We start from the raw sequence: 15,015 nt of genomic DNA on the forward strand, positions 1-15,015 counted from the left end.
CCCCTGTTGTAAGGGATCGTTGTAGCCCCTCTTTGGGTGAGGTCTTACCATGAATCTTTGAATCCTAGTGAAACACAGGTTTCAGGACATCAAAGAACAGAAACCGAATGGTTTTACTCTCTTTTTTCCCCCCTATTAAACAAGGTATTAAGTAATTAAACAAATGATACTCAAAACTTTCCAGCCTTCTGACATGAATGACTATAGTTCTGGACCATAAACAGATCTAGCTTCCCATGCAACAGAGTACACCCAGGGAAATTCTGCTCACAGGTGACAATCGAATTCTGTTGGTAGAGGAAGAACAATGGGAAATTGAAAAATTGTTTTTATGTTGGAGAGGTCTATATATTTGTATGCATAACTAGAATTTGATGTTTCATGAAAATATTATACCATAATCTTCTTCATTCTTTGCTCTGAGGGCCTTGTTTTCCTGTATTATCTAACAGAAACCTAAAACAATGAGCACTCAATTCTAAATAGAGATGGAACTGCATGTTCTCCTGTTGTAATATGTAGTTTATTTTCAACAAAAGGGGGGCAGAGATCTAAGGGAGTTAAAAACAATGGTCACAGTTTATTGAACTCATCTGTTTTCTTAAAAAGACAAAATTATTACCTGATGGTGTTCAGGGTTTTCTTAAGTTCATCTCAGGAGGATGGGCCAGATACAGAGATTTTTGAAAGAGGTCCATAGATCATTTGAATGCACACCAGAATTGATGACCAATGTTCTGTAATCAAAACCCCAAGTTTCCACATAGGTGAACTATGGCCAACCTTTTACTGATCCTTCATAGAATAGGTATGAATCTTGAATCCATAATGCCTTCATTGTCTCAATGAAGCCACTCTTTCCAGTTCTCCTAAATAAAAATAAAGGGACTGGTGAAACATAGGAAGGTAATATTACACACACACACACACACACACACACACACACACACACACACACAAAACCAAATTAAAAAAAAAAAACTTTTTGAAATTGTAGCTAAAAAAGGTTTGGAGTAAAAACAAATTATTTTAAATAGTCTAATGGTAGAATTTTCTCAAAAGGAGAAAAACAAATGTTCAAGTATCCCTTTTGCAAGACAGTCCCAACAATGAGGTCAGTCAAGCAAAGTGGCATTTTTCCTTGGAATTCATTGAGGTATTCAGGTCATAATTGGCTGTGGCATTTGGGAAAATATGGAGGAAGAAACTTGGCTCTAGGAAAGGAGGGAAAAATTATCTCAATGCCCCAGAAGTTCTTTTTTAAACTCCAGATTTGTACTGGGATATTTAGAGTTAGAATTTCCAGTAAAGAAGAGAATGTATCAAAGCTGCAGATTTCAAACAAGAAGGAAGGTCAAGGAGATGGTTAGACAAAGAAAAAAAAAACCTCTGGAATAAACAGTCTTAGATAGTTGAATGGTCAAATAACTTATCTGAATCATAGGAAAGAATGATGTCGTGTCTAAATGTTAAATTGGTGGCAGGTGTCTTGTGCTTCTAGTCTGATTACACATTTCTTGAACACAGGTGTACTGAAAGGATACACTCTCATTAAAAAGATCCATTTATCAAGTTTAACATGATAATTATTTATCACATTTCCTCCTTGGAATCTGTCTCACTTGCTTTTTATATTCTTTCCTTAAAAACATTGAGGATTATTAATATTTATAATACACCACTTGATTATATATTTCAGGAGTATGCATTATGTGTCTGGCAGTGTGCCAACAAATATAAGAGCCACAAAAGAAGTAAAACATTGTGTCTACTTACATAAAACTTAAACTGTAATTGTACAAATAGAATTTATATAAATGCAGACATTAAGTAATAATTGTCTATGGGATACCAATTGGAAGTGTAACATGATTTCTAAAATGAGAGGAAGCTATGTAGACTAGGGTATTTGGTGGGAAGACCTCAGAGGGAGATTGGGCTTGACCTAGAACTTGATGAATTGAACGGCGGTGGGAGGCATTAAATAAGAGAGTGTGAAATGAGTGCACAGGCAGTAAAAACCTCAGAGACTACAAGGAGATGAGTGTAACTGCTTGACCACTGGGCTTGAGACATATATATTTGAGATTTGGGACATGAGTCATGGAAAAAGACTGTGGTACAGTGGAATGAGTCCAGATTTTAAGATGAATTCTGATTTTGCCACTATAACCTCAGCTTCCATTTATATGCATTGAAAAAACCAGAGATTTTACTTTCACTTATTTGAAAGTGGCTCCTGACTTATCTCTATTTGAATATTGCTCTTCGGTCTTTGTGCTTCTCAAAATTGCTTCTACCTCTGATTGTCCTCTTCCTGGTGCAGGTTACCAACTAGATCTGTTGGGCCCCCTCCACTTGAAAGGCTATTGCTTCTTCTTAACTGAAGACAATCAGGTTGAACAAGATGCAATTAATACCCTATCCTTTCTCATTTTCCATAGTGCCATTAGACAAGGCTGTATGGCACAACAAGCTTAGGACAACGGTCCTCAAATTGAGCAGGAATTATCCGAGGAGCTTCTAAAATTCTGATATCACCACTGGATCAGAATCTCTGCATGGTGGAACACAAACGTTAGGATTTTTTAAAGTTCCTTGGTAACTGCAAAGTATAGTGAGGTTTAAGAATTATAGCTCTAAAGCAATCATTTGAGATATTCCACTAGACAGTAATGACTGTCACAGTCCAGTTTCCAAAGAATGAAATGGAGGAAAAGAGATTTGCTTAAAGAGGTCCCACATCTCAGCTCATGTAGAGCACGGGCCCTTCCAGCCCAGTTGTCTTTGAGATTTGTCCACCAGGATGGGTTTCAGACCAATCTGCGTCCTCCTTTAATTGACCAATGAGTAGATGTTGAGATGTGTTAGCATGGCTTACAAGGATAAATTATTCTCAGGGATTTTATAGTCTAAATCCATGAAAGGAATACAAATATATTCAAAACTGCCTCATAAATTTCTCACAACTGAATCTAAATTTTACACAATTACACAAAGGTGAATTGTTATCTTCCCTTTATCTCTCATTCCATGCCTTTTTCAGTTTGTGGCCACTTTTGGCCCACTCAAAAATAGGAAAAAATTCAATGTTGCACTGTGTCCATTTAATAACACTCTTTTGGCTATACACAGAGTAGCTGAAGTTTGAGGATTATACCTAAAAAGAATTATGTGCTCAAACACTTTGGTTTCTCTGTAAGGAGGAGGAAGTATGGTTAAATTCTTTTAGATAATATCCATTTAAACTTTGGCTAAATTTCTTAGGCTTTCTGAGCTTCCATCTTCTCAACTAGAAAAAGACAACATTAATATCAAATGGCAGAATTATCAGAATATTGTATCTTATTTATAAAATACTGGATATGAAACACAGTAACATATGGGAGTGTTCAAAAGTTGATCATTATTATTCCAATTTGAATAAATCATAGGTCAGCTTTTCATTTTAAATAGGAAAATAAAACAGAAAATAAAGGAAGCAGGAAGGATGGAAAGAAAAGAAATAAAAATTATATTATTTGAATGTACAGTATGTGCCAAACATATGTTAAGGTCTTTATAAATATGTTATCTCATTAATACCTACCTATACAATAAGTATTAATATGCTCATTTTTTTTTAATTTTTTTTAACATTTATTTATTTTTGAGACAGAGAGAGACAGAGCATGAATGGGGGAGGGGCAGAGAGAGAGGGAGACACAGAATCGGAAGCAGGCTCCAGGCTCTGGGCCATCAGCCCAGAGCCTGACGCGGGGCTCGAACTCACGGACTGCAAGATCGTGACCTGAGCTGAAGTCGGACGCTCAACCAACTGAGCCACCCAGGTGCCCCAATATGCTCATTTTTGTAGATGAGAAAACAGAGACCTAGGATTTTGAGAGGGAGTGATTAAGCCAATTTAGAAAACAGATTTTAGGCAACTTTTATTTTTGAACTTTTCCTGAGCTACTTTCCTCACTCAACCCCATTAGATGTCTATGGTTTCCACAAAGATTTCTGACTCTTACGTCTGTCTTTAGGAGTCTGAGAGTCTTGAGAAATTATCAGAATTACTGCACATATGGATTATGTGGGGTGTGTGTGAGTGTGTGTGTGTGTGCGCACGCATGCCTGTATTGTTCGGGTAAAGAGAGGAATTCAGGTTGAGTTCATTCTATTTTTTCATAGTATATTGTCTCCATTGGTTCATGCGAGAACCATTTCATATCTCGCTTTAGTTTTTTAAACTCCCATTTATTGCCTTTCCATGGGCCTCCAATCTAATGTGTGCTTGATTTATTTCCTATTCACTTGTATTCTTAGAATAGCTACTTTGACTGTGTGTGTGTGTGTGCATGTACTCACGCAAATGCGCATCTTAAATACCATGTTTTCAACATTCTTCACTCAGTATTAATTTTAAAAGATCTGTTCATGTTTCTCTGTACATGTCAAGGATTTCTTCTCTCATTGCATTTATTCCATGGTGTGCACTAACCCACACTCCCCAGTGGCAGACAGCAAGTTTGGCCGCAATACTTCAATGCCACAAACAACACCATTCTTCTGTAAGCATACGTGCGATGTTTTCTGCAGTATATATCCAGATGTGAAATTTCTGGGCCACGTGATGAACCTATAGTTGTTTTAACTGAATTCTTCTCACTAGATGGTCTATATGTAATCTACTTGAATAGGAGGGTTTCTACTCTATTTCCATATTGTCACCAGCGCCTGGCATTGTCTGAAGAACACGTATTTTAAAATTACATTCACCTCTATTGACATTAAAATGTAAAGAGAGTCCAAAGAAGGATATCTCATAAATCAAATTCAGTTTTTAAAAGAGCCTGATTGTTATCCCTTCACCATAAGAGATTGGAAACAGTATGGAGATGTGGTTTGTGTCTCCAGTAGAGGAGAGAACATTGCATGCCCTGTATTTGAAAGGAGAGTCAGTGATCTAATTTAATGGGAACTTAAAGCTTCTTTTGTAATCACTGTGAACTGCAAAATAATTTCTAAATGAGAGAGATGAGTTCTAGTGCCTTGGGCTGCTGGTTGGCCTGCCAAAGACAAAATGAGGACACTAGAATTTCACATGAGCTATGGGCCTGAAAAGGCTGCAAGGCTCCAGTGGCAAACGGACAGTTCATGACCTCACAGAACTTACAAGACAGTGGAAAATACAGAAAGCAAATAATAATTACAAAAGATACTTGTGAGTCTGAGATTGAAATAGTCTTAGTGAAATGAGCCTTTGAATCATCTGGATGTCAGAGCCTGGTTACATGGAATCTGTAGCTCATGGGTTCTTATCACCCAGTTTAGAAGTCTTCCCAATTCCCCATCTGCAAGAAAGATATAGTACCTTGCTTGCAAAACATACTTTCTAATTCACAATATATCCAGGCCCTTGTTCTTTTTATTTAAGCAACATTCTCTTAATTTTAATTTGTCTGGCATGTCCAGATCCATCTTCATGGCCAGAACATTATTCAAAGATTAATGGTCCTGAGAGAATAATGTTCTTCACACTAGATTTCTAAGGAGCTGTTCAATCTCTTTTCTAATTCGGCAGTGAGAGTGATGAGCTGGAACAAAAGCAACCTTGACAGGAATTGTCTTCATCTGTTATTTTTCCTACATCTCAAGAGGATCTGGTGGGCTCTTGAACTTGCCCTTTGAGCTAAGTAGTTGGAAAGTACTTTGACTCCTGGCAACTTACCCAGTAGTCTGATAAATGTGTCTTAGCTACCTTAGTTCTGGTTTGTGGGAAACAGCAGAATTTTCTATGGTTATTTTGTGCACTCTTACAAAAGGGAATTATTTTCTTTCATATGTGTGGGCTCTGTAGTCAGGAAGGATTGCAAAGGAAAAATTATATGGTAACAACAAATCTGATTGACTCCCGGGATTTCAAGTATGACAAGCAGTGCTTTTCTCTCCACATTATCAATTTCATGGTGTTTAGAAGTAACTGCTAGGTTTTCTTTTAAGTCTATTAGAAAATATTGGTGTGTGACTAAATGTTGATATGAAACATGGAATAAATTTTAGCAAAAAGGCTGCTCACTTCCTACATGATATGTGAGTTATTATCTGTGTTAAATGAAAAAAAAATAGTGCTTTTTATTTTACTTTGTGGAATTGAAAGTCTGTAACAAAGGATATATTGAGATTAAAGGAACTCTAGCACTCTCTTTTTTTTCAGCCATCTTTACACTAATACAGTTAGGCAAAGTATGTAGTTGAGAGGATCCTATATTAATACTATTTATTGGACAGCTTATTTCATTTGCTCATTCATTTATACATTTCACAAATATTTTTTAAGTACTTACTATGCGATGGATACTCTGCTAAATATTGAAGCTATAATGTCAAGACTTCAGTTTTTAACCAGTGAAGAAGACATAAACAAAAACCAAGCACATAATCATAATAAAATGTGTTAAATGTTATAAGTAAGAAACAGGGCACTCTGGGAGAACAGAAAGAGAACTAGGCTAAGGGACATGAAGACAGAGAAAATTATGTTTAAGCTGAGACCTGAAGGATGAAGGGAGTTATGCAGGAAAAGAGAGACAAGGTGAGTAATGCATAAGCAATGGCAACTGCCTTTGTGAATATCACAAACCAAAACAAAGATTGTAGTGTATTCAGTCAAGGAAGTACAATGAGTCCTGGTTTCCCTGACTGGTGAGTGCAATGAGAGGAGGTTGTAAGCAGTGGTCATAATATAAAAGTCTTTGTAAGATATATTTAGGACTTCAGAACTTATCCTAAGATAAATCCTATCCTATCCTTACATAAGTAGTATTATCCTCATTTCACAGATACAAAAATTGGTCTAGAGAGGATACATATGTTCCTATTTATCCAGCAAACAATTGGTCAAGCCAGGTTTTAAACAAGCACTGCCTACCTCCAAAATCTGATTTTTGCTCTTTAATTTATGGCCTCTCTTCTAATATACATGGGTGGTTTTATCTTGACTAAGTGTTGTACTCAGAGAAACTTTAATACAACATTTAAACATGATTTTTTAGGGGTGCCTGGGTGGCTCAGTCAATTGAGTGTCCGACTGGCTCCTCAGTGAGTTTGAGCCCCACATAGGGCTTACTGCTGTCAGCCTGTCAGCACAGAGCCCACTTTAGATCCTCTGTCTCCCTCTGGCTGCCCCTTACCCACTTGCACTCTCCCCCAAAATAAAAAATATTAAAAAAAGTATTTTAAAAAACATGATTTTTTAAAGATTAAATATATATTACTGTCTCTCAAGAAAATTCCAGAGTGAGGGGAATTTCTAATCATAATTCAAGGTATCCTTTTTCCCACCTCTTTTAATGTTTATTTATTTTTTTGAGACAGTTAGACACAGTGTGTGAGTGGGAAAGGGGCAGAGAGTGAGGGAGACACAGAATCCAAAGGAGGATCCAGGATCTGAGCTGTCAGCACAGAGCCCGATGCAGGGCTCAAACTCACAAACTGTGAGATTATGACTTGAGCTGAAGTCAGATGCTTAACTGACTGAGCCAGTCAGGCACCCCCACTTCTTTTGATGTCAGTAACCCCTATGCTTGTAAGTTGTTTTCCAAGTGTCTCTTCCTTTCATGCTCTAAACACAAATGCTCTAAGCTCTGTCTATATAAACACTCACACTCTATTTCTTCACCCTTACTGTAATACTCATTTTTGTCTGCTAGTAACTTCCTGTACACTCCAATGTGAATTTAGCCATCATCTACAGATGCTGTAGTTCCTCACCTTTACTGTTTTTTTTTTTTTAACGTTTATTTATTTTTGAGACAGAGAGAGACAGAGCATGAGCAGGGGAGGGTCAGAGAGAGAGGGAGACACAGAATCTGAAACGGGCTCCAGGTTCTGAGCTGTCAGCACAGAGCCCGACACGGGGCTCGAACTCACGGACCGTGAGATCATGACCTGAGCCGAAGTCGGCCGCTTAACCGACTGAGCCACCCAGGTGCCCCAACCTCACCTTTACTGTTAACATTCTTTTATTTTACTGCTAGCAACTCCCTGTACACTCCAATATGAATCCAGACATCATCTACAGATGCTTTAGTTCTTTCCTCTCTCTTTCCACCAATTGGCAGGACGATTAGTTAAATGGAACCCTTCCCAAAAATTCCCTGTTGGAGGACATAACTACCCAAAGGATTATGGCTGAGGAGAATGCAGACACATCTCAGACCTTATATACTCATGGATGAGGTGAATGTATGGGATGTAACTAAGAACCCAGTGTCTTGGAAAAAGTGTTGTTTCTCTGCAAAAACAAAACACCAAGGGGCGCCTGGCTGTCTCAGTCAGTAGAGCATGAAACTCTTGACCTAGGGCCATTAAGTCCAAGCCCCATGTTGGGCACTGAGCTTACTTCAAAAACAAACAAACAAACACACCTATTCTATGTATTGTGGTGTGGGAATCATATAGGGTATCTGGCTAGCCATTAAAGTAAGCCTATTGGAATGAGGAAAAATATTGCTTGCTACATACAGCTCTGGAAAAAGCAAACCATTTTCTTAATGTCACTGCCCCCAAAAGAAACTACATGTTATTTCTACTTTGACTTAAGTAGAAAAAGTCTTCTTCTGAAATTCCTTAACAGATAAGTTTCAATTTGCCAACAGATAAGTTTCAATTTTCTCCAGGTAATTGGTAATTTTCATCACCAATTACCTGGAGAAAAACTCCTTATCCCACCCATGCCTATTGATAAGAGCAGGTAATGGAGCTATTTAAGAGGACCTAATTACTTATGGGAAAATGGTAGAAAAGAGTGGAAGCACCACTAATGGAAGAAAAAGGAGAAAACTGTAACCAAAATCTTAATCTTATTAAGAACATAAATTATAGGGGCTCCTGGGTGTCTCAATCAATTAAGTTTCTGACTTTGGCTCAGGTCATGATCTCACAGTTTGTGAGTTTGAGCCCTGTGATGGGCTCTGTGCTGACAGCTCAAAGCCTGGAACCTGCTTCAGATTCATTCTCTCTCCCTCTCTCTCTCTCTCTAATACAAGTAAACATTAATTTTTTTTAAATAAAACCTAAATTATAGCACATACATGTGAAGAGCTTTGGGAACAAAAAAAATAAACTTAAAAATTAGAAAAATGGAAAATAAGTGGTCTGCCATTGAAAATTAGGTTTTATGATTTAAATAACAAAGTATCAAGAAAGTAAAATAATGTATGAAAAAATAAGATATATAAAGAAGAACAAAATAGATGTGGTAAAAGTGATAATTATAGAAATATTAGAATATAGAGGCCCTTGGGTGGCTCAGCCAATTGAGTCACCTTGACCTGACTCTTGATTTCAGTTCAGGTCATGATCTCACAGTTGTGAGATTGAACCCTGTGTTGGACTCCAGATGGAGTGAAGAGCCTGCTTGGGATTCTTTCTCTGCCTCTCCCCTGCTCACACACTTGCTCTCTCTCAAAATAAATAATAAACAATTTCTTAAATGCAAAAAGAAAAAAAGAAATATTAGCAGGTAACTCAATAGGGACAGAAATCTTGCACTTCTTTATCATTGCCAATATCTTTAATGGTGTCAAACCCATAGTAGATGTTCAATGAACAAATGAAGAAATAAATAAATAGAACAAAATTTACCTAGACTGAAGATTTTAAAGCTATATTTATAGATGAGGTAAAGCCATTTTCCCCTGCATCTCTCTGTCAAGTACAACTATAAACCTTGGAAATGGTATAAGGCACAAAGAAAAGAGAACTCTAAAAGATGGAGAGATTATGAGCTAGTTCTGGGGCCCAGGACTGGTGGAACTGCACAATACCAGGAAGTCTTGCATACCTCCACCCAACAGAGGAAGATTACCCAGCCCCAAATTTCCAGATACCCAACCAAACAAAAGAAGGCAACTGAGGCAGGCTCTTCCCTTCCATGGATTGAGTAGAAGTCTCCCTGACAACATCACATAAGCCAGACTGCTTAAGTAAGGATTAGGAGCCCAATCTAAAGTAAGGGGCCTGAGGAAGTATTCTCCTTCCTTGATGAGCCTTTCCATAGTAGATATGAAGTGAAACTGGTAAAAGAGATTCAGCCTAGTCTGGAAAGTTCATTGTCCCAAATACCTGAGAATCTCCTATCCCTGCCCAGAGAGATCTGGACAACAAGGAGCTATCAGCCCTTCCTTATTGAGAGATGCTCAGCAGCTCACCTTAGGACACCCCTTCTCCACCCCTAGTCAACATTGGTAGGAACAACAGGTGCCCCAGCATCACCAGGTAAACCAAATAAACTAAACTAACATCACAAAATCTATAAAAACAAAACTACCACTGGAACCACAGCCCAGAAAGTAAATCTTAGAAAAATAAGAGATTTAAATAAGATCCAGTGTCCCCTAACATAAATGTTAAGAATATAATACAAAATCACCCATGAACAACCAAGAAAATCACTTGAATGAAAAAAGACAATCAACTGACACCAAAACAAAGATGAATCCAATGTTGGAATTATCTGACAAAGATTATAAAGAAATTTCATAAAAATGCTCCAACAATTAATTACAAATTCTTTTGAAACAAATGAAACAATAGAAAATATTAGCTAAGAAATAGAAATTATTTAAAAAATCAAATGAAATTCTAAAACTGAAAATGCAATAATAAAAATAAAAACTCACTGAATTGTTCAACAGTAGAGTGGAGATGACACAGAATAGGGTCAGTGAATTTGAAGACAAAACAGTAGATTGGTTGTTTACCTAATCTGAATAGCAAAAGAAAACAGTCCAAAAGAAATTAACAGAGTCTCAGAGATCTAGGGGACCATAGCAAAAATCAAGATGCATATCGTTTGGTAATCCAAAAGAAGAAGGAAAAGAAAGTGTGACTGAAAGAATATTTGAAGAAATCCTGTCTGAAGGCGCCTGGGTGGCTCAATAGGTTGAGTGTCCAACTCTTGATTTCAGCTCAGGTCATGATCTCATGGTTTGTGAGATCCCCCACTCCTCCAATCGTATCTCTCTCTCTCTCAAAATAAGAAATCATGGCTGAAAATTTTCCAAATATGGTGGAAGATATAGTCCTACAGATCCAAGAAGCTGAGCAAACTCCTGAAATAGTATAAACTCCATGGAATCTAAATTAAGACATATCATAAACTTTTGAAAATTAATGGTAAAGAAAAATATCTTGGAAGCAACAAGGCAGAAACTATGCATTATCTCTAGTAGAATCTTAATTTAAATAGCAGCTAATTTTTCATTGAAAGTCATGGAAGTCATAAGTATGTGACACAATATTTTTCAAGTGCTAAAAGAAAATAAACATTGCACATTCTATATCTGTAGAAATAATTGTTCAGGAATTAAGGGGAAATAAAAAACATTCTCAAGTGAAAAAAATAACTAAAAAATTTTGTCACTAGAAAACCTGTTCTTTTTTTAAGTAAAAAAAATTTTTTAAGTTTATTTATTTTGAAAGAGACAGAGAGCACAAGCAGGGGAGGCGCAGAGAGAGAGGGGGACAGCTGATCCAAAGCAGACCCTGTGCTGATGGCAGAAAGCCCAATGTAGGTCTTGAACGCACAAACCATGAGATCATCACCTGAGCTGAAGTCAGACACTTAACTGACTGAGCCACCCAGGTGCCTCTAAAGGAACCTACTCTTACAGATTAGCTAAAGGAAGTTCTTCAAACAGAAGAGACAGACAGACAGACAGACAGACAGAGAGAAAGAAAGAAAGAAAGAAAGAAAGAAAGAAAGAGAAAGAAAGAAAAAGAAAGAAAAGAAAATAATAGAAAACAAAGAGGAAGGAAGAAATGAAGGAAGAATGAAAGAGAGAACATGGCTGAAGGAACCTTGTTTTTTCTTTTTTTCAATTAGCATAATTCCTTGAAGGGTCATCCAAGTTGTTATTTATATCAATTGTTATTGATATCTATTTACTGATATTGTTGATATTTATTGATATTGATCTTGTTTTATATATATATATATATATATATATATATATATATACTCTACCATTTGTTTAACCACTTACCTGTAGAAATGAGGATAGATTAGTAATTACCAGGGTATATGGTTGGTACAAGAGGGAGGAAGGGTTGTTTATAAAAAATAAAAATAGCCATGGGAGGATTCTTGTGGTATTGGAACTGTTCATAATCTTGAATGAGGTAGTGGATATATGAATCAACACTTGTGATTTACTTGTACAGAATTTAATACACACAAACATATATAAACACACACACATGAATAGGACTAAAACTGAAAGCTGAATACAACTGGTGTATTTTATTAAAGTCAATAACCTGGCTGTAATATTATACTACCATTTTGAAAATGTTACCATTAGGGAAAACTTGGCAAAATGTGGACTGATATTTCTGCATAGTCACTGTATCTAAATCTATAATTATCTCAGTAAAAATCTCAATTAAACAAAAAAGGTAAACTACTGTGCTAGCCAGCCTCCAAGTTGGTTCATACAGAGCCTGCCCCTGGTATTCATCCCTCATGTAAGTCATAAAGGACAATGTGGCTTCCATCTTACTTTCTCTTGGATCATGCACTTTGGGGAAGTTACCCATCTAGCATCAGCTTCCCTCTGTACAGCAATGGAAAATAAAAAAGGGAGAGCTATAGAGTTATTAATGAGAAAAAAAGTACTGTTATAAAGATTATTATCCTTCTCCAAGATATCCTTCATTTTTATATCTCATAAGGATTAAAAGATTATATATCCTTTATCTCCATTTATTCAATCATTAAACCAATTACCTGAGAAAGCACTCTAACCAAGAAATTATGCATGAACTCTGTAGATAGAATAAGTGTTTATAGAAGAAAACTGTGAGCAATAAATCTGATAACAGTCATAGTAAAATCCGAAGAAATGGCTTTAATGCAATTGAAAATTATAATATAGATAATAAGCAAGTATTTATTCCATAAAACCAACCTTCATCAGGGGAAAATATATTAACAAGAAAGCAAAATACTACTTCAGCAAACTCAGGAGTTGGAAGACAGGTAAAAAATTTATTTGGAAAACATAACCATACTAAAGCTCTGGTTTCTGTGAAGGTGATGGGCATAATTTCCCAAACAAATACAGTGAGTAGGGATCATAACATTATTTAGTTTTTATATTCTTTATAGAGCTAACTATTAAAATTAGTTTTAGTTATTAAAAATTAGAAAGCACTCACTAGTAAATCACTAGTCACACTTTCCAAGTCAGAGAGAGAGAGAAATATTTGAAAAAGAACATGAGAAGTTACCTGCTTTAGATTTTACAGCAAGGCAAAGAGAAATGGCCATCTGGCTGTAATGCCCATGTATTTCTATACTAATATTTGGCTTTCATCTATGATCCTAACAGATCTGTACTGAAGACATTTCAAATTAACAAGAACCCATCTTACATTTTCATCATTTATTTTTAAAAATGTTTTATTTATTTATTTTTTGTGTGGTGGGGGGAGGGCAGAGAGACAAAGAGAGGGAGAGAATCCCAAGCAGGCTCTATTCTCAGCACAGAGCTCAATGCAGGGCTCAGTCCCACAACCATGAGATCATGACCTGAGCCAAGATCATGACCTGAGCCAAAATCAACAGTCTGACACTTAACCTACTGAGCCACCCAGGCGCCTCACATTTTCATGATTTCTAAAGTCAGATAATACAGCAAATATTGTTAACAACTCACCCTCACAGCTTCAATTAGCACTGTAAAATATCAGGAGTAGCAACAAAAATAAATGCAAAAGAAACAGGAATGACATTTCATGGCAATAGTCTTTGACAAAAGGAAAAATGCACTGGATATGAGAAAAGGACATCTGACTCCTTCAATGACCACTCAGGAGATCAAGAAGGAAGAGATTCAGGGAATTTGTGATGTCCAGGAATACTCCAGACCTTTAGCCCTTTCACATTTGATATATATATATTTTTTCATACCATCCTTATTCATGTTGTTAATAAAGTAACAGCTATATGGCAGTTCTAAAGAAATTATCCATTTCTTAAAACATCATGTTCAAATGGTATTTCTAGCACTGGCTAGTAAGGATCCTACCACAAATGAACCTGGAGATCTGAGGGCCTTTTGGGAGAGTAAATTAGGTTTGCAAATAATTTTAGAGGGCAAAAAAATTTTTAATTAAAATTTTACATTTTAAAAAACTGTATCCCTCTTTCAGGAAACTGGTGCCCTTTGGGGGATGTTTCTAAATATTTGGTGACAGAAGCATTCATTTCCCTCAGACAGTGCAGTATTGGTTCTCTTTCTAAGGAGTCCAGTGCTGTGAATGAGGTTTCATGAAAGAGATAAGACTTGAACCAGGAGCATTTGAACCAAGAAGGAGCACCATTGCTTAATATTGCAACTGAAGTTACAGGTAGAAGAGGCCCTGAAATACTTCTGTCCGGCATTGCGTGTGGATATCACATTGAGGTTTCTGAGAGAAAAGTCTCATGTTGAGATTGGGACCTCCCCATTCCAAAAGAGTTAAAACGTTTTTTAAAATGACAAGTTTTGAACACAAATGTCTAAAAATTGAAATAGCTAAAGGCAATGGATAACAGGAAAAGATGAAAGACCTAATTCAAATGGTTGGACCAGATAATGACTAAGGAGAAATAATAACCATCTGCAAATATTTGAGGGAAATATGGAGCAACAAGAGGTGAGGAATTTCTTTGAATTATTGAAAGGGGTATAACTAAGAGAAACAGGATTAAATCGAGCAAAGAAAAATGCAGGCAGAGTTTGAGGGAGAAAATGACCACGTAATGGGATCTGTCAGTCTGTGGAATAGTCATTCACAGGAAGTGGTGGAAACACCATCACTTGAATCATTTTCAGCTAAGTGGAAAAATTGCTCTATTAAAGAGGAGGATTCAACCCTGAAGGAAGAGGGATTTGATGAGCAATGTGTCTTTTTCATGTTTAATTTCTATAGTTTTGGAAAAGAAAGAAAGAAGAGGAAAACTAAATAAGAGAGCAACCTGGT

At 36.6% G+C, this 15,015-nt stretch overlaps 1 long non-coding RNA gene across 1 annotated transcript in view; it reads right to left on the reverse strand.

Moving 5' to 3' along the window:
- Positions 1-639: 639 nt before the first annotated feature.
- The window catches only part of LOC122230536, a 178,712-nt gene continuing 164,336 nt past the window's right edge, over positions 640-15,015 (reverse strand). The window contains exon 4 of the long non-coding RNA XR_006207525.1: positions 640-869. This is a non-coding gene — a long non-coding RNA (uncharacterized LOC122230536). The remainder of the gene's footprint in view (positions 870-15,015) is intronic.

The sequence above is a fragment of the Panthera tigris genome, chromosome C2 (genome assembly GCF_018350195.1).
Source record: "Panthera tigris isolate Pti1 chromosome C2, P.tigris_Pti1_mat1.1, whole genome shotgun sequence".
NCBI lineage: Eukaryota > Metazoa > Chordata > Mammalia > Carnivora > Felidae > Panthera > Panthera tigris.